Here is a 19,541-nt window from a genome sequence, read left to right on the forward strand (position 1 = left end):
TGCCATTGGTCCCAATAGCTTTGGAGAGGAAAATACATCCCTTGAGGCATCTCAGGGATCTCATACTGAGGCGGCTGCACAGGCTCTTGTGCATACTCTCTGGTTTACTCCATCCTCTTCTTAGTGATGGACTTATCCTCCCCAATGGAGACATCTCCATTTATGACAATTCTAGCTGTATTGCATAGATGATAGATGAGGTGTGGGAAAGCTAACCTTGCATTGGTGTGAGACTTCTCAGCTACCTTGTACAGTTCTTGAGGAATCACCTCATGTACTTCCACCTCAGTTTCAATCATGATGCAATGGATCAAGATGGCTCTGTCAACAGTCACTTCTGATCAATTGCTAGTGGGAATGATGGATCTTTGGATGAATTCCAACCATCCTCTAGCTATGGGCTTTAGGTCAACCCTTCTTAGTTGAATGAGCTTGCCTTGGGAATCCCTTTTTCACTGTGCTCCTTCCACACAAATTTCAGAGAGCACTTGATCCAATCTCTTATCAAAGTTGACTCTCCTAGTGTAAGGATGAGGAGCTCCTTGCACTAGAGGCAAGTTGAACGCCAACCTCACACTTTTTGGGCTTAAATCTAAGATTCTTTCTCGAACCATGGTGATCCAATTCCTTAGATTTGGGTTCACACTAGTTTCATGGTTTTTAGTAACCCATGCATTAGCATAGAACTCTTGCACCATGAGAATTCCAACATCCTGAATGGGATTGGTTAGGACTTCCCAACCTCTTCTCCGGATCTCTCTTCGGATTTCTGGATACTCATTATTCTTGAGCATAAAAGGGACCTCAGGGATCATTTTCTTCTTAGCCACTACTTCATAGAAGTGGTCTTGGTGGGCTTTGGTGACGAATCTCTCCATCTTCCAAGATTCAGAGGGATTGGCTACTGCCTTTCCTTTACTCTTTCTAGAGGAGTCTCCAACTTTGGGTGCCATGAATGGTAATGGAAAGAAAAAGCTATGCTTTTTTCATACCAAACTTAAAACTTTGCTCGTCCTTGAGCAAAAATAAGCAAAGGAGAAGAATAGAGTAGAAGAAGAAGAAAATAGAACGATATAGAGGGAGAGAGGGCTTTCAGCCTTATGGGTGTAGTAGGGTATGAGAGGTGTGTGTATGAAGGATTATGAAGTAGGGTATTTATAGGAAAGGGGTAGGGTTAGGTTCGGCCATATGGTGGGTTTTGGGTGGGAAATTTGATTTTGAGGTGGGTGGGGGTATGTGGGAGTTATGATGGTTTTGGAAAAGTAGTATGGATGTGATTCGGCTAGGATTTATAGGAAAGTGTGTATGGGAAAGTGTGAAAGTGAGTGGGGTAAGTAGGATAGGTGAAAGATGTTGTGGGACCCACTAGTCCTGAGAGGCTAGGGAATCCAGATTCCTTGCTTCTCTGCACTCGCGTTTGAACGCCCAAGGGCTGCTCCCTGGTTGGTGTTCAACGCCAGCAATGCTGCCCATGAGGGGCGTTGAATGCCTACTGAGGGCTTCCTCACTAGCGTTTAACTTTGACACTCCATCCAGAGTCCTCTGTTTTCACTGCTGCGAAATTCTGTCTCTGGACTGATGCATATGATCATGACTCTAACAACTAAAAGAAAAACAAAATAAAAGAAAATAAATATGGTTGAGTAAGGTTGGGTTGCCTCCCAACAAGAGCTTCTTTAACGTTACTAGCTTGACCCTTAGCTCCTTACGGAGGTAATTATGGGCTCATATTTTTGCCCCTGACAGTGAATTTTCTTCCTGTCCTCTCATGAATGAGCTCTACACGCTCTAGAGATATGAAACGACTCACTATTTGTGGTAGGACTGGATTCTTGGTGAGGACAACTCTCATTCCAGGTGAGAGGTGATAAACCCCAATTTTGTGGTTTATCTTGTGCTTAATTTGGGGATTTTATCACTTTTTCTCACATTTATTCAATGAAATAGCATGGTTTTGTAATTCTCCCTAAATTTGTGCTTAAGTGTGAAAACATGCTTTTTAGGCCTTAAAATAGCTAAATTTAACTAACTTTAATTCCATTCGATGCCTTGATATATTTGTTGAGTGATTTCTGGTTCATAAGGCAAGTATTGGATGGAAGAAGTGAGGAGAGAAGCATGCAAAGTGGGAGAACTCATGAAGAAATGAAGGAACCGTAAAGCTGTCAAGCTTGACCTCTTCGCACTCAATCGATTATAACTTGAGCTACAGAGGTCCAAATGAGGCAGTTCTAGTTGCGTTGGAAAGATAACATCTTGGGGTTTCAAAATGATATAAAATTTGTCATAGTTGCTTCGCGTTTAGGGGCGCGCACGTGCACTGTATGTGTGCGCGCCGATGCTGCACATGGCCCACTAAAGATGAAATCGCTGGGGGCGATTTCTGAAGCACTTTGGGTCCAACCCAACTCATTTCTGATGCTATTTTATGCAGAATTTAAGCTTGGGCAAGGGGGGCAATTGTTTGGAGTTTTGTCATCATGTAGTTTAGTTTCTAGAGAGAGAAGCTCCCTCTTCTCTCTAGAATTAGGGTTCTTAGGTTAATTTCATCTTAGATCTAGTCTCAATTTCATGTTCTCATCTTGTTTTCTTTACAATTTCATGCTTCTACTCTTGATTCTCTTAGTTTGTAGTGTTAATTCTACTTTTATGTCTCTTTTATGTTTATGAATGCTCATGTTGGATTTGGATTTTCTTTTAATGAGATTTGATAGTTGATGTTTCTTTATTGATGATTTGAGTTGTTGATTTACTTTCTTGCAATTGGTAGTTGGTAGATTTATTATTCTTGCATTTTTACTATGCTTTCCTTTTATGCCTTCCAAGTGTTTGACAAAATGCTTGGTTGGATGTTAGAGTAGATTTTGAGCATTCTTGGCTTGGGAAGAGTAATTGGACAATCTTGAGTCATTAATACCCAATTTAGATTGGCGATCTAGAGTTGTTAGTTAATATCATTTTCAATGACACTAATCTCTTGCTAATTTAATTAGTGAGTTGATTAGGATTTTTGATTTGAGATTAACTAGTCTTGTTTGACTTTCTCTAATGGAAGATAACTTACACCTTCTTCCAACATTGGGGATGACGAAATAAGATAAATTCTTGTTAAGTGTTGTTATGATTAATGACTAGGATAGAAAGCCTATGATCTCAAACCTTGCCATGAATGTCTCTCTTTATTAATTGCTTTATTTAATTGCTCTCTTTACTTTTCTTGCCATTTATTTTCTTGTAAAAATACAAAAATCAAACCCCCTTTGTTCTTCATAGCCAATCATTGAGCACTTCATTGCAATTCCTTGTGAGATGACCCGGAGTTCAAATACTTCGGTTAATTTTCATTGGAATTTGTACTTGTGCCAACCAATATTTTTGCATGTGAGGATTTTTTGTCGGTGTAGAACTATACTTGCAACGAGAATTCATTCAATTGAGGAAATTCTATACCATCACAACAAAATTCTTATCATCAAGAGGCCTTCAGTTGGGACTTTCTTGTCCTTCCAGCCTTTAGGTACTTTCTTTTTAGTAGTTTTGTGCTTAGAACGTGTTGAGGGTTACCCAACACCAAACTTAGAATTGATGTTTGGGGACTCTGTAAAGCTATGCACAGAAAGAGAGGGTTAGCACACTAGGTGTTGCACAGTTGTCTCTTTCTTATCAGAAGGAGAATTGGGATTGGACATCTTGAATAAGATATAGTCCTCTCCTAATTGGAAAACCATTTCTTCCTTAGCTACATTAATCAAGGCTTTTGCAGTAGCTAAGAAAAGTCTTCCAAGGATGACACAGTCATCCTTATCTTCTCCAATGTCTAAGACAATAAAGTTTGCAGGGATGTAGTGGTTTTCAACCTTTACCAAGACATCCTCTACTAAGCCATATGGCCTCTTCATTGTCTTGTCTGCCATCTCTAATGATATGTTTGCACTTTGTACCTCAAGGATTCCCAGCTTCTCCATTACAGAGAATGGCATGAGGTTAATGCTTGACCCTAGGTCACACAGAGCCTTTTCAAAAGTCATAGTGCCTATGGTGCAAGGAATCAGAAAGCGTCCAGGTCTGGAAGCTTCTGAGGTAGCTCTTGCTGAACCAAAGCATGGAGTTCTTTGGTAAGTAGTGGAGGTTCTTCCTCCATAGGCTTTGTACCAAATAACTTGGCATTCAGCTTCAGCAACTTGCTCTTCCCTAGTATCTTCATCCTCATCTGAGGATGAATAGTCATCAGAACTCATACACTGTATAAGTGCATTCAAAGGAACCTCTATGGTCTTTATGGTTTCCTTTGGTTCTGAGATATAGGGTTCTTGAGTGGGCTTTGAGCACTCAAAGGGTGTGCTTCGACTAGCGTTCAATGCCAGCTCTGTTAGCTTACTGGGCGTTGAATGTAAGAACCGGGGTTTTTCACGTAAAATTATTTTGATAAAATAATAATTTTAAGTGTTCCAGATGGATTCAAAATTTAGAAGTTTTAATTTGAAAATATAAAGGTGAAATTTGGTTTCAGTGAATTTTTCTGAGTCAGAAAATGTATTTTCTGCGAAAGACCGAGAACTGGCAGCCGAACCGGTCGAACCGGTTTAAGCCTGTCCGGTACTGTGTTTTGAGAAAAATAATATTTTAAAAAATTGATTTATTATTTTGAAATGATGAAAATAATTTAGAATTGAAAACCGGGCACTAATCTTAAAGGTTTTGGCCCAAAGTGGGCCAATCGGGCTAAAAACGCTAACGGGTTGGACTGGGCCCAAACCGGACCCAAGGTCCAACATATATAAGCTCATTAAATGAGCTTTGAGCTCATTTTTCAGAAAAGAAAGAGAGAGGGGCGGTGAGAAGAGAGAAGGGAGAAGGAAGGGGGTGAGACTATTCACCTCCACCTTTCGGGAGCCATAACTTTTGATCCGAAGCTCCGATTGACGAGCCGTTTGTAGCCACGCAAAGCGCTCGATGAGCTCTTCCTTTCTATGTAAAGAAATTTGGTAAGGGCTCGTATCTCACTCCCAAGTTTTGTGCCCTAGATTTCTGTGCGTTTTGAGTTTGGTTTTTGAGCATGTTTTGTGGTTTTGCTTGTTTAGGTGGTCTCTAGTAGCGGGTAATTATTGGATTTTACCCTTAATCTTGTTGGGTAAGGTAAGTTTTCACTAAATCCTTGTGTTTAGTTGTTTTGTGTACCTTAAGTTTTGATTTTGGTGATATATGTGCTATTAGTTTGAGCTTTGGTGTTTGTTGGAGTTGGTTGAGGCTTTGGATCAAGTTTGGTGGCTTCATTTTGGTGTTTGGAGTGTTTGAGAATCGGCCAAGATATGGTTTTGGTTTCCTTTATGTAATATGTAATGTTTCTGGATACTTAGGCTAGTTGACCCTAAGATAAGATTGAATGATATTGGTGTATGAATAATTATATGTGAATTGATGTAATTGTTGGTTAAATTATATTAGTGTGGTTGATGGTGATTGTTGGGAATTATGGGTATTGATGAGTATTTATGGTGATTAGTTATATTATTGAATAATGAGGATTATGAAAATTTAAGGTAATAAGTTAATGTAAAATGTTGTGGTGGTTTGGAATAAAGGATATTGATGATTATGATGTGTGATGATGTATATTGATGATGATTTTTGGATATTGAGTCTCGTGGTTGATGTTATGTTAAGGTTAGTGGATTATTGTTGATGTGTAATGTTGTTGAGAGTTGTTGGTATTGTTGATACTTGATGATGAGCTGTGGAAATGGTATTGATGAATGAGGAGAATTAGGATTGTTTGTGATGATTTTTTATTGTTGGAGAATAATGATTTTGATGGTGTGGGATAGTGTAAATGGGAGATTATTGATGGTTGAGATTGATGAATGAGTGGTATGGGCTTTTGTGATGATTCGGTATTATTTGGATTGTGAGTAGTTTGGTTTTGAAATGAGAGTTTTGGTAAAAGTAAGTTTTTAAGGTTTTTGGTAAAAATAGGTTTTTAGTCAACTTTGAAGGATCATAACTTGAGCCTCGGTTTTTGAAACTTGTTGAAATTTGATTTAAATTAAAGTTCATTGAAAGCTCTTCAAATTGATATAAAGTTTGTAAAATTTAGATTTTGTAGAGGAAGATATGATCATTCAAAGATTGGTGTCAAAATCAGAAATTCTGTAAAGTTGCAGAATATTGTGATTTCTGGTATGTGCGTACGCACAGCTTTGTGTGTAGGGACGGACTTACGGCGGGGGGGGGGGGGAGGCCTCGGCCCCCAACTTTTTTAAAAAGAAATTAATAGTAATCAGTTATTAAGTATGATTTTTTTTTTTAAAAATGCGTTTAGTATTTAGTCTAGTATATAGTCCAACCTAAATATTAATGATTTCTAATATCTAAAAAATAAGTAACAATATTAAAAAAATCTAAAAAAGATATTATTACTAATATTTTTTAATTAAACAAAATTTTTCAAATCCCATAAAGTGGATTCTTTTTCTTCTTATGATCGTCCTTCTTGATTCATTTGGTATTAATTCTCGCTGTTTCAACTGCTACAACTGAGAGATCTTTTTCAGCTATGAATATTGTGAAAAATAACTCAGAAACAAGATGAAAGATGAATTTTTTGCTAATTATCTTTTAATTATATTAAAAAGAAAATTGCTGAAAAATTTGACACAGATTCTTTTATCGATAAATTTTATGATACGAAAAATCGACCACTTCGTTAGTAAAAAGTACATGCATTTTTAGTACTTTAAAATATATTCTCTATCGATATATTTTTATAATACATCTTACATTATATAATTTTTTGCATAATTTTTAATATCATATATGTTATTGGCCCCCCTATAATAATATTCCGGTATCCGTCTGTTGGGAAGGTCAGTCTGTTGGGGGCGCTGGCACAGGTGGTGCGAGTGAACAGACATTGTGAATTTTGGTACCTATGCGTACGTGGTGCACGAAATCACAATCACACATTTGCAATTCCGCACAACTAACCAGCAAGTGCACTAGATCGTCCAAGTAATACCTTACGTGAGTAAGGGTCGATCCCACGAAGATTGTCGGCTTGAAGCAAGCTATGGTTATCTTGTAACTCTTAGTCAGGATATCAATAATAATTATCAGTTTTAATTGGAATGAATAAAAGAACATGGATTAAATGATACTTGTTATGTAGTAATGGAGAACAGGTTGAGGTTTTGGAGATACTCTGTCTTCTGAACCTCTGCTTTCCTACTGTCTTCTTCTTCACGCACGCAAGGCTCCTTCCATGGCAAGCTGTATGTTGGTGGATCACCGTTGTCAATGGCTACCATCCATCCTCTCAGTGAAAATGGTCCAGCTACGGGTTTCATAGGGCTAATCATCTGTCAGTTCTCACTAGTGTTGGAATAAGATCCATTGATACTTTTGCACACTATCACTGCGCCCAACGTTTGTGAGTTTGAAGCTCGTCATAGTCATCCCTTCCCGGATCCTAATCGGAATACCACAGACAAGGTTTAGACTTTTCAAATCTCAAGAATGCTGCTAATTGATTCTAACTTATACCACGAAGACTCTGATCTCACGGATTTGAATGCTCTGTTGTCAGGAGAGGCAATCAAACTCGTGAACCAGGAACCAAAGAGATACACACTCAATCTAAGGTAGAACGGAAGTGGTTGTCAAGCACGCGTTCATAGGTTGAGAATGGTGATGAGTGTCATGGATCATCACATTCATCATGTTGAAGTGCGAGTGAATATCTTAGAATAGAAACAAGCGTGATTGAATGGAAAACAGTAGTAGTTGCATTAATCCATCGAGACACAGCAGAGCTCCTCACCCCCAACCATGGAGTTTAGAGACTCATGCCGTAGAAGATACAAAATTCAGATGTAAAAATATCATGAGGTCTAAAATGAATCTCTAAAAGTAGTTTTTATACTAAACTAGTAACCTAGGTTTACAGAAAATGAGTAAGTTAAGATAGATAGTGCAGAAATCCACTTCCGGGGCCCACTTGGTGTGTGTTTGGGCTGAGCAGTGAAGCTTTCACGTGCATAGGCTATTTCTGGCATTGAACTCCAGCTTTTGTGCTAATTTGGGCGTTTAACTCCAACTTTTATGCCAGTTCTGGCATTTAACGCCAGAAAAGGGTAAGGAACTGGCGTTTAAACGCCAGTTTGCGCTATCAAATATCGGGCCAAGTATGGACTATTATATATTTCTGGAAAGCCCAAGATTTCTACTTTCCAACGCAATTGAGAGCGCACCCATTGAGCTTCTGTAGCTCTAGAAAATCCATTTTGAGTGCAGGAGGGTCAGAATCCAACAGCATCTGCAATCCTTTTTCAGCCTCTGAATCAGATTTTTGCTCAGGTCCCTCAATTTCAGCCAAAAATTACCTGAAATTACAGAAAAACACACAAACTCATAGTAAAGCCCAGAAATATGATTTTTGAATAAAAACTAATAAAAATATAATAAAAAGTAACTAAAATATACTAAAAACTATGTCAAAACAATGTCAAAAAGGGTATAAATTATCCGCTCATCACAACACCAAACTTAAATTGTTGCTTGTCCCCAAGAAACTAAAAACAAAATAGGATAAAAAGAAGAGAATATACAATAAATCTCAAAAATATCAATGAAGATTAGCTTCAATTAGATGAGCAGGACTTGTAGCCTTTTTGCTTCTGAATAGTTTTGGCATCTCACTTTATCCTTTGAAGTTCAGAATGATTGGCAACCATAGGAACTCAGAATTCAGATAGTGTTATTGATTTTCCTAGTTCAGTATGTTGATTCTTGAACACAGCTACTTTATGAGTCTTGGCCATGACCCTAAGCATTTTGTTTTCTAGTATTACCACCGGATACATAAATGCCACAGACACATAACTGGGTGAACCTTTTCGGATTGTGACTCAGCTTTGCTAGAGTCCCCAGTTAGAGGTGCCCAAAGCTCTTAAGCACACTCTTTTTGCTTTGGACCACGACTTTAACCACTCAATCTCAAGCTTTTCACTTGACACCTTCACGCCACAAGCACATGGTTAGGGACAGCTTGATTTAGCCGCTTAGGCCAGGTTTTTATTTCTGTGGGCCCTCCTATCCATTAATGCTCAAAGCCTTGGATCCTTTTTACCCTTGCCTTTTGGTTTAAAGGGTTATTGGCTTTTTATGCTTGCTTTTTCTTTTTCTTTCTTCTTTTTTTTTCGCCAGCTTTGTCTATTCACTGCTTTTTCTTGCTTCAAGAATCAATTTTATGATTTTTCAGATTATCAATAACATTTCTCCTTTTTCATTATTCTTTCAAGAGCCAACAATTTTAACATTCATAAACAACAATATCAAAAATATGCACTGTTCAAGCATTCATTCAGAAAACAAAAAGTATTGCCACCACATCAGCATAACTAAACTATTTTCAAGATGGAATTCGAAATTCATGTACTTCTTTTTCTTTTTCAGAAAATATTTTTCATTTAAGAGAGGTGAAGGATTCATAGGACATTCATAGCTTTAAGACATAAACACTAAACACTAATGATCATGTAATGAAGACACAGACATAGTCAAAACATAAAGCATAAAAATCGAAAACAGCAGAGAAAATAAACAAGGAGATTAAAGAACGGGTCCACCTTAGTGAGGGCGGCTAGTTCTTCCTCTTGAAGATCCTATGGAGTGCTTGAGCTCCTCAATAACTCTTCCTTGCCTTTGTTGCTCCTCTCTCATGGCTCTTTGGTCCTCTCTGATTTTATGGAGGATAATGGAGTGCTTTTGTTGAGGTCCATGAGTGGGCTCTCTTGTTTGCTCCATCCTCTTTCTAGTGATGGGCTTTTGAGATGAATCTCTCCATCTTCCATGACTTGGAGTTAGAAGCAACTGCCTTCCCTTTCCTCTTCCTAGAGGTTTCTCCGGCCTTAGGTGCCATTAGTGGTTATGGAAAGCAAAAAGCTGAGCTTTTCCACACCAAACTTAAAAGCTTTGCTCGTCCTCGAGCAAAAAAATATAGAAGGGGGTAGAAGAAGAATGATGTAATTAATTTTGAAAAATTATTACTGTATGTAAGAAAAATTAAAAAGAGTTGAAAAGGTTTGAAAAGATATGTAAGTTTTCAAAATGTTTTGGAAGGAATTGAAAAGAATTGAAAAAGAATTAAAAAGAATTGGAGAGATTATTAATTTTTGAAAATAGAAATTGAAAGATGAATGTTTAAAATATGTTTGATGCAAAAAATAATGAATTAAAACATGAAAAATTGAAAAAAATTTGAAGTGGAAACAAAATCTCCTCCCCCTGCCCTTTCTGGCGTTAAACGCCCAGAATGGTATCCATTCTGGCGTTTAACGCTCATATGTTGATCATTGTGGGTGTTTAACGCCCAGCCAGGTACCCTAGCTAGCGTTAAACGCTAGAAATCTTTTATCACTGGGCGTTTTTCTAAACGCCCAGGATGCTGCAACTCTGGCATTAAACGCTCAGAATGGTGCCCATTCTGGCGTTTAATGCCCAGGAAGGTATCTTTACTGGCATTTTCGAACCAATGAGCTCCTTTTCTCTGCTTTGTGCTCTGAATCCTTCTGTAACTCTGTAAAATTCTACATTTGGACAAATAACCTTAAAGATAATTTATATCAAACTCCTATAATTATTATTTAAATAATAAGAACCTTTGCTAATGACTGAGTTGCCTCCCAGCAAGCGCTTCTTTATTGTCTTTAGCTGGACCTTTACTGAGCTTTAGTCTAGTCTCAGTTTTGAGCATTCTTGCTCAACATTGCTTTCAAGATAATGTTTGACTCTCTATCCATTAACAATAAACTTTTTGTCAGAGTCAACATCCTAAAGCTCTACATATCCATATGGATACATACTTGTGATCACATATGGTCTCCTCCACCGGGATTTTAATTTCCCAGGGAACAACCTGAGCCTAGAGTTAAATAGTAGAACCTTCTGTCCTGGCTTAAAGACTCTGGATGACAGTTTCTTGTCATGCCACCTTTTTGCTTTCTCTTTGTAAATTTTTGCATTTTCGAAAGCATTGAGCCTAAATTCCTCTAGCTCATTCAACTGAACCAATCTTTTCTCTCTAGCTAACTTGGCATCAAGGTTTAGGAATCTGGTTGCCCAGTAGGCCTTGTGTTCTAGTTCCACTAGCAGGTGATAGGCTTTTCCATACACAAGCTGGTATGGAGAGGTCCCTATAGGAGTTTTGAATGCAGTTCTGTATGCCCATAGAGCATCATCCAGACTCCTTGCCTAATCCTTTATACGGGTACTTACAGTCCGTTCCAGGATTCGTTTTAGTTCTCTATTTGAGACTTCAGCCTGACCATTTGTCCGTGGATGATATGGAGTTACCACTTTGTGGTTAATTCCATATCGGATCAAAGTAGAGTCAAGCTGTTTATTGCAGAAATGAGTCCCTCCATCACTGATTAGTATTCTAGGGACACCAAATCTGCTGAAGATATGCCTCTGGAAGAACTTCAGCACTGTCTTAGTATCATTAGTGGGAGTGACAATTGCCTCTACCCATTTAGATACATAGTCTACTGCCACCAGAATGTAAGTGTTTGAGTATGATGGTGGGAAAGGCAAGTGCATTGGGTCATCCAAGTAATACCTTATGTGAGTAAGGGTCGATCCCACGGAGATTGTCGGCTTGAAGCAAGCTATGGTTATCTTGTAACTCTTAGTCAGGATATCAACGGAGATTGTCAGCTTGAAGTAAGCTATGGTTATCTTGTAACTCTTAGTCAGGATATCAATAATAATTATCAGTTTTAATTGGAATGAATAAAGGAACATGGATTAAATGATACTTGTTATGTAGTAATGGAGAACAGGTTGAGGTTTTGGAGATACTTTGTCTTTTGAACCTCTGCTTTCCTACTGTCTTCTTCTTCTTCACGCACGCAAGGCTCCTTCCATGGCAAGCTGTATGTTGGTAGATCACCGTTGTCAATGACTACCATCCGTCCTCTCAGTGAAAATGGTCCAGCTACGGGTTTCGTAGGGCTAATCATCTGTCGGTTCTAACTAGTATTGGAATAAGATCCATTGATACTTTTGCACACTATCACTGCGCCCAACATTTGTGAGTTTGAAGCTCGTCACAGTCATTCCTTCCCGGATCCTACTCGAAATACCACAGACAAGGTTTAGACTTTTCGGATCTCAAGAATGCTGCCAATTGATTCTAGCTTATACCACGAAGACTCTAATCTCATGGATTTGAATTCTCTGTTGTCAGGAGAGGCAATCAAACTCGTAAACCAGGAACCAAAGAGATACACACTCAATCTAAGGTAGAACGGAAGTGGTTGTCAAGCACGCGTTCATAGGTTGAGAATGGTGATGAGTGTCATGGATCATCACATTCATCATGTTGAAGTGCGAGTGAATATCTTAGAATAGAAACAAGCATGATTGAATGGAAAACAGTAGTAATTGCATTAATCCATCGAGACACAGCAGAGCTCCTCACCCCCAACCATGGAGTTTAGAGACTCATGCCATAGAAGATACAAAATTCAGATGTAAAAAATGTCACGAGGTCCAAAATGAATCTCTTAAAGTAGTTTTTATACTAAACTAATAACCTAGGTTTACAGAAAATGAGTAAGTTAAGATAGATAGTGCAGAAATCCACTTCCGGGGCCCACTTGGTGTGTGTTTGGGCTGAGCATTGAAGCTTTCACGTGCATAGGCTATTCCTGGCATTGAAATCCAGCTTTTGTGCCAGTTTGGGCGTTTAACTCTAACTTTTATGCCAGTTCTCGCGTTTAACGCCAGAAAAGGGTAAGGAACTGGCATTTAAACGCCAGTTTGCGCTACCAAATATCGGGCCAAGTATGGACTATTATATATTTCTGGAAAGTCCAAGATGTCTACTTTCCAACGCAATTGAGAGCGCACCCATTGAGCTTCTGTAGCTCCAGAAAATCCATTTTGAGTGCAGGAGGGTCAGAATCCAACAGCATCTGCAGTCCTTTTTCAGCCTCTGAATCAGATTTTTGCTCAGGTCCCTCAATTTCAGCCAGAAATTACCTGAAATTACAGAAAAATACACAAACTCATAGTAAAGCCCAGAAATATGATTTTTGAATAAAAACTAATAAAAATATAATAAAAAGTAACTAAAATATACTAAAAACTATGTAAAAACAATGCCAAAAAGGGTATAAATTATCCGCTCATCAGTACGCACACCCCTGTGCGTATGCACACATTTTGAAACTTTTTGGGCATGTGCACACACACCCCTGTGCAAACGCACACGTCCTGTTTCTCGAATTTAAACTTTGTTTTCAATTGTTTCACCTTTCTAACAAGCTTGTAAGCTTCTGTGACACCATTTCGAGATTCTTGGGCTTATTTTTGGATATTGGAACATGGGAAAGGTCCTAGGAGGTTTGATTGGGTTTTACTTTGAAAAGGTAGCAAACGAAGGTTTAGGTTTCTGGTGTACTGAGGATGAGTTGGTTGAGAGAGAAGGAAGAGTGGTGAATATGTGATTACGATATGCATTGTTCTCCGTCGTAGGGACTGTGGTAGTCTCCCGCCTACGTTCAGATGTGAGAGTTGAAGTTGGGCTTCTCACTCATATTTCTCGCAACCAGAGGAAGGTGGTAGGGCACGCTCCCTCGGAATATTTTCCTCTGAAAGGAGAAGGTGGTAGGGCACTTATCCCACGGAACTATTCCTCCTAAAAATGCGACTTCTCTCTGATTGCAAGGTGGTAGGGCACTAACCCACGAAATTATGCGACATCCAGAGGAAGGTGGTAGGGCACTCTCCCTTGGAATATTTCCTTCTGAAAGGAGAAGGTTGTAGGGCACTCATCCCTTGGAATTTTCCTCCTTATGCGCAATAGAGAGACTAATCCGGGAGTTGTCGACCGAATTTTCTGTCGGATTTGGAGATAACCGACATGTGATATCACAGCCAATAGGGCAGACATTATCATGTGCATCTTCTGTATGCTTGCTTGCTTTGTTTACTTGAGTTTGCCTAATTGTATAACATGCCTACCCGCTTCTTGGACTACTTGTTGTATATGAATATTATCTGTGTTTTACTTGTTTGCATTAATTGTGATTGTCTGGTGTTGAGGAGGTTAGGTAGGTGGTGGCGATGGGATCGCACGGAGATTAGGGTGGCATAGGCTGTGGGATACAGTGGTGTGATTAATATTAGTTAGAATTCTCCTAAGTTTAGATAACCCGATTTATGGTTTAAGTTCTTTATATATTTATTTATTTTGTTCTAAGCTTGAATATCTGTATGTGATGTGAAGTTCTAGGATTGCCTTCGGCGTCCCGGAGCCTTACATCTTACATTATTGGGCACTGTTACCATACTGAGAACGTCCGGTTCTCATTCCATACTTTTTCGTTGTTTTTCAGATGTAGGTCGGAATTCACCTCGGTGAAATTGAGGACATGGTGACAGAGCGGAGTATGGTTCTTTCCTCGTATGTTTCTATTTTACTTCTGTCGTAGTATTCTCTCACCTTTTGTATATTTATCTATATGGCCTTAGAAGCTTGTTTGAGAGATAGGTTGTATAAGCTGTTTTAATTCTAAAACTCTGTATCTTTCTATTTGTAACTAGTCGGTTTAAACTCTGCAAGCTTCGGCTAGTTCTCTATGAATATTATATTCATATATTTATATATGTTTTATTCTCGTATACCTATACCTTGTATCTTATGCGTTAGCTCCGTGTGAACGTTTCACGCTTTTGTAATTCTGTCTTTGAGCTTAATCCTTCATTAGGCTTCTAGAATATATTATTTCCTTCTATATATATATATAAGCCTTAGAATTGTTGTAACCTCTGATTAACCTTTGCTTTACGGCTAGAGGTAAGACTTAGGGTAATTAGGGTGTTAAATTGAACGCCCTTGCTGTCCAACTTGACTGGCGTTAAATAACAGTCCCTCTAGCATTCTGGGGGTTAAACGCCCAGCAGTGATGTCCTTGCTGGCGTTAAACGCCAGCTTTCCTGGGTGACTGGGCGTTGAACGCCCAGTGAAGGGTTCCTCACTGGCGTTCAACACCAGAAAGCCTGCCTGGTTGGGCGTTGAACGCCCAGTGAGGGGTTCTTCACTGGCGTTCAATGCCAGAAAGCCTGGGTGTTTGGGTGTTGAATGCCCAGCCAGTGCTCCTTGGCTGGCGTTCAACGCTAGCTTTGCTGCCAGGATGGGCATTGAACGCCCAATGAGGGGTTCCTCACTGGCGTTCAGTGCCAGGCTTGCTGCCAGATTGGGCGTTGAACGCCCAGTGAAGGCTTCTTCACTGGAGTTCAATGCCTTCCCTTTCTCCTCTGATTCGGCCTCTACCTCCATGGTTATGGCTTTGCACTCTTCTCTAGGATTTACCTCAGTCTTACTGGGAAGAGTTTCAGGGGGAATCTCAGGGATCCTCTTGCTCAGTTGACCAACTTGCACCTCCAAATTTCTAATGGAGGACCTTATTTCATTAATGAAACTATGATTGGTCTTAGAGAGGCTAGAAACCAGAGTTACTAAGTCAGAAAGGCTCTGCTTAGAGGTTTCCATATTCCCCTGAGAAGATGGGAATGGTGGTCTGTTATTGAACCCATTCTGATTTCTTCCACCTTGATTGTTATTGAAATCTTGTTGAGGTTTCTGTTGATCCTTCCATGAGAGGTTAGGATGGTTCTTCCATGAAGGGTTGTAAGTGTTTCCATAGTGTTCTCCCATGTAATTCACCTCCTCCATGGTGGGTTGATCAGGATTATAAGTTTCTTCTTCAAGAGAAGCTTCCTGAGTACTGCTAGCTGCAATTTGCATCCCAATCAGATATTGAGAGATCATGTTGACCTGTTGGGTCAAGATCTTATTCTAAGCCAAGATGGCGTTCAGAGTCTCAACTTCATGAACTCCTTTCTTCTGAGAGATTCCATGGTTTACAGGATTTCTTTCAAAAGTGTACATGAACTTGTTGTTAGCAACCATTTCAATGAGTTCTCTTACTTCTGCAGGTGTTTTCTTCAAGTGGAGGGATCCACCTATAGAACTATCCAATGAAATCTTGGATATCTCAGACAAGCCATCGTAGAACACGCCTATGATGGACCATTCTGAAAGCATGTTAGGAGGACATCTCCTGATCAGCTGCTTGTATGTTTTTCAAGCTTCATAGAGGGATTCACCTTCTCTTTGTCTGAAGGTTTGAACTTCCACTCTAATCTTGCTCATCCTTTGAGAAGGAAAGAACTTAGCCAGAAAAGCATTAACCAGCTGTTTCCAAGAGTCAAGACTCTCTCTTGGTTGGGCATCCAACCAGAACTTAGCTCTGTCTCTTAAAGCAAAGGGAAAGAGCATAAGCTTGTAGACTTCAGGATTAACTCCATTAGTCTTTACAGTATCACAGATCTGTAAGAACTCAGCTAAAAACTGATGTTAATCTTCCATTGAAAGTCCATGAAACTTATAGTTCTGCTGCAAAAGAGAGACTAACTGAGGCTTAAGCTCAAAATTGTTAGCTCCAATGGCAGGTACAGTAATACTTCTGCCATAAAATTCAGAGGTAGGCATGGTAAAGTCACCAAGGACCTTTCTTGGCTCCTCTTGAGGTTCGGCCATATCCTCTGTTTCTTATTCAAAATTTTTTGAAAAGTCACTTCCGGAGTGTTGTGCTTTAGCTAGTTGTAAACGCCTCCTTAGAGTCTTCTCAGGTTCAGGATTAGGAGTCAAGAGGGGTTCTTTATCCCTGTTTCTGGTCATAAACAAGAAAAAAAATAAAAGATGGAAAAGAAGAAAGCTCTTTGTGCCAATTGGCAAGAAGCTCCTCGTTAAAGTCAGATGTGAAGAAAGAAGAAGATAGAATAAAAGAAATTAAAGAAGTAGAAGAAGAATACTTTAAAAATAAGGGATAGAAGTAATTAAAAGATAATGAAATATGAGAAGGAAGAATAGAGAAGGTGAAGAGTTCGAATAATAGAGATGAGAAGAGAAGAAGTATAAATAGAAAAAGTAAATAAGAATTAAAATATTTTTGTTTTTATTTTATTAATTAATTAATTTTAAAAATTAAGTTAATTAATTTAAAAAGATTTTAAAATTTAAATGTTAAATTTTCGAAAATAGAGGAGAGAGAAGAGAGGGGAAATTTTTGAAAATTAAGAGAGAAGAGAGTTAGTTAGGTAGTTTTGAAAAAGAAGAGAGAGAAGAAGAGAGATAATTTTCGAAAATTAAGGAAGAGAAGAGTTAGTTAGAAAGTTTTGAAAAAGAAGAGACAGAAGAAGACAAGATATGAATTAAGAAAAGATTTAAATTTAAAATAAGATAGAAGATAAGATAAGAAAATATTTGAAATTGAAATTTGAAATTAAAAAAAGATAAGATAAGAAATTTAATTTTTGAAAAAGATTTGATTTTTAAAATTTGAAACTTGAAAAAGATAAGATAAGATTTTTAAATTTTGAAAAAGATATGATAAGATTTTGAAAAAGATAAAAAAAATTTTTGTTGGAAAAGATATGATTTTTATTTTTGAAAAGATTTGATTTTTGAAAACTTGACAACTAAGATAAGATAAGATAAGAATTAAAAATTGAAAATCTGAATTTTTATTGTTATTTTCGAAAATTATGTTAAAATTAAGTTAGAAAATATATTTTTTATTTTTGAATTTTATGATGAAAGAGAAAAACACACAAATAACACAAGACTTAAAATTTTTAGATCTAGCACCCCTAATTTTCGAAAATTTTGGAGGAAAACACAAGGGGACACCAAACTTAAAAATTTTATGATCAAAACACAAAAAAGACGGAAGAACACTTTAAAGAGTAACAAGAACACAAAGAACAAAACTTAAAGACTCAAAGAACACAAGAACATAAAAAGAACACCAAACTTAAAATTTTTAGAAAACCAAAAAAAAATTTTTGAAAATTAAAAGAAAAATAACAAGAAGACACCAAACATAAAGACTTAACACAAGATTTAACCAAAGAAACTGTTTTTGAAAATTTTTAGAAAACAGGACTCAAAGAAAACGCATGACTCAACAAGAACATAAACAAAAGGACTCAAACTAAGAACAAAGATTAAATAAGGAAAATAAAAAGATATTTTTGAAAAGCTTTTTAAATTTTTTGAAAAGATAGAGAGGAATAAAATAAAAGATTTAATCAAGAACACAAACAAAGACTCTCAAATAGAAAGCTAAGGATGCTCAAAATTAAACTGTATGAAAAAGGTTTTTGAAAGAGTTTTAAAATTTTTGGGAATGAAAAACAGGAAACAAGAACATGGAAGACTCAATACCAAGAACACAAATTAAACAAAGAAAAGAAAAATATTTTAGAAAAAGATTTTAATGATTTTTCGAAAATTATAGAAGAAGAAAATAAAAATAAAAGACTCAAATAAAATAAAAATTACCTGATCTAGGGAGCAAGATAATCCGTCAGTTTGTCCAAACTCAAACAATCCCCGGAAACGGCGCCAAAAACTTGGTGCATACGATCCCCACACTTTCGTACAGTAGTACCAGCAAGTGCACTGGGTCGTCCAAGTAATACCTGAGCGAGTCAGGGTTGATCCCACGAGGATTGTTGGCTTGAAGCAAGCTATAGTTATTTTGCAGGTCTTAGTCAGGCAGATCAGAAGGTTGTTGGATTATGATGATCATGAAACTATGAAGACATATAATTAATAAAGATACTCTGTAAATTAAATGGAAATCAGTGATAAGGATAAGGTAAAGGATTGGAGTTGCTTTGTCTTTCTTAATTAACTCTGGTATTACTGCTCTCTTTTCTTGTGAGTGATTTCTTCAATGGATCTGAACCTCAGATTTAGTGTGGATCCATTCTGATTGAGCGTGAAGCTTATACAGTTCATTCTCCTTAATGATCCTACTCAAAACGCCACAGACAAGGTCAGATCTTCTGGATCAGAGAATGCTGCACCTTTGGTTCTAGCCTCTACCACAGAGATCCTAATCTCCCCGAAAATTAGCTGAACTGATGTCTCGAGAAGTCCCCAACGAAGTTGTGGATTAGCTGTCTGAGAGATGTATAAACATAGCTGTTGGTTCGTCCTTATCCGATGAAAGATGCATTCTAAACCCAAGTAGACGCGAGTATTTGTCAGGCACGTTCGTCTTAATGTGATGAACAGAGCTAATTTGTTAGATCATTCTATTCACCACGATGAAGATTGGATATACATCTTAGAATTAATCAAACACGGATCGAAGAGAAAACAGTATTACTTTTATTAATTCATAGGACTCAACAGGACTCCTCTCCTCAACCTAGGAGATTTAGAAACTCATATTGAAGGTAAAATACAATGTAAAATGAAAATAATGGCTGAATGGTGTTCAAGGTGTGTTCGATCTCCTGAATTACATAAATAAAATCCCTTAAATACTAAACAAATGACTAGTAAGGGTAGAATAGTCTTTTTAGTGCTAAAATTCACTTCTGGGGCCCACTTGGTGAGTATTTGGGCTGAGCTTTGATGAGATCCACGTGCTATGAGGTCTCTTGGGCATGGAACGCCA

This window comes from Arachis hypogaea, chromosome 12 (genome assembly GCF_003086295.3).
Source record: "Arachis hypogaea cultivar Tifrunner chromosome 12, arahy.Tifrunner.gnm2.J5K5, whole genome shotgun sequence".
Taxonomy (NCBI): Eukaryota; Viridiplantae; Streptophyta; class Magnoliopsida; order Fabales; family Fabaceae; genus Arachis; species Arachis hypogaea.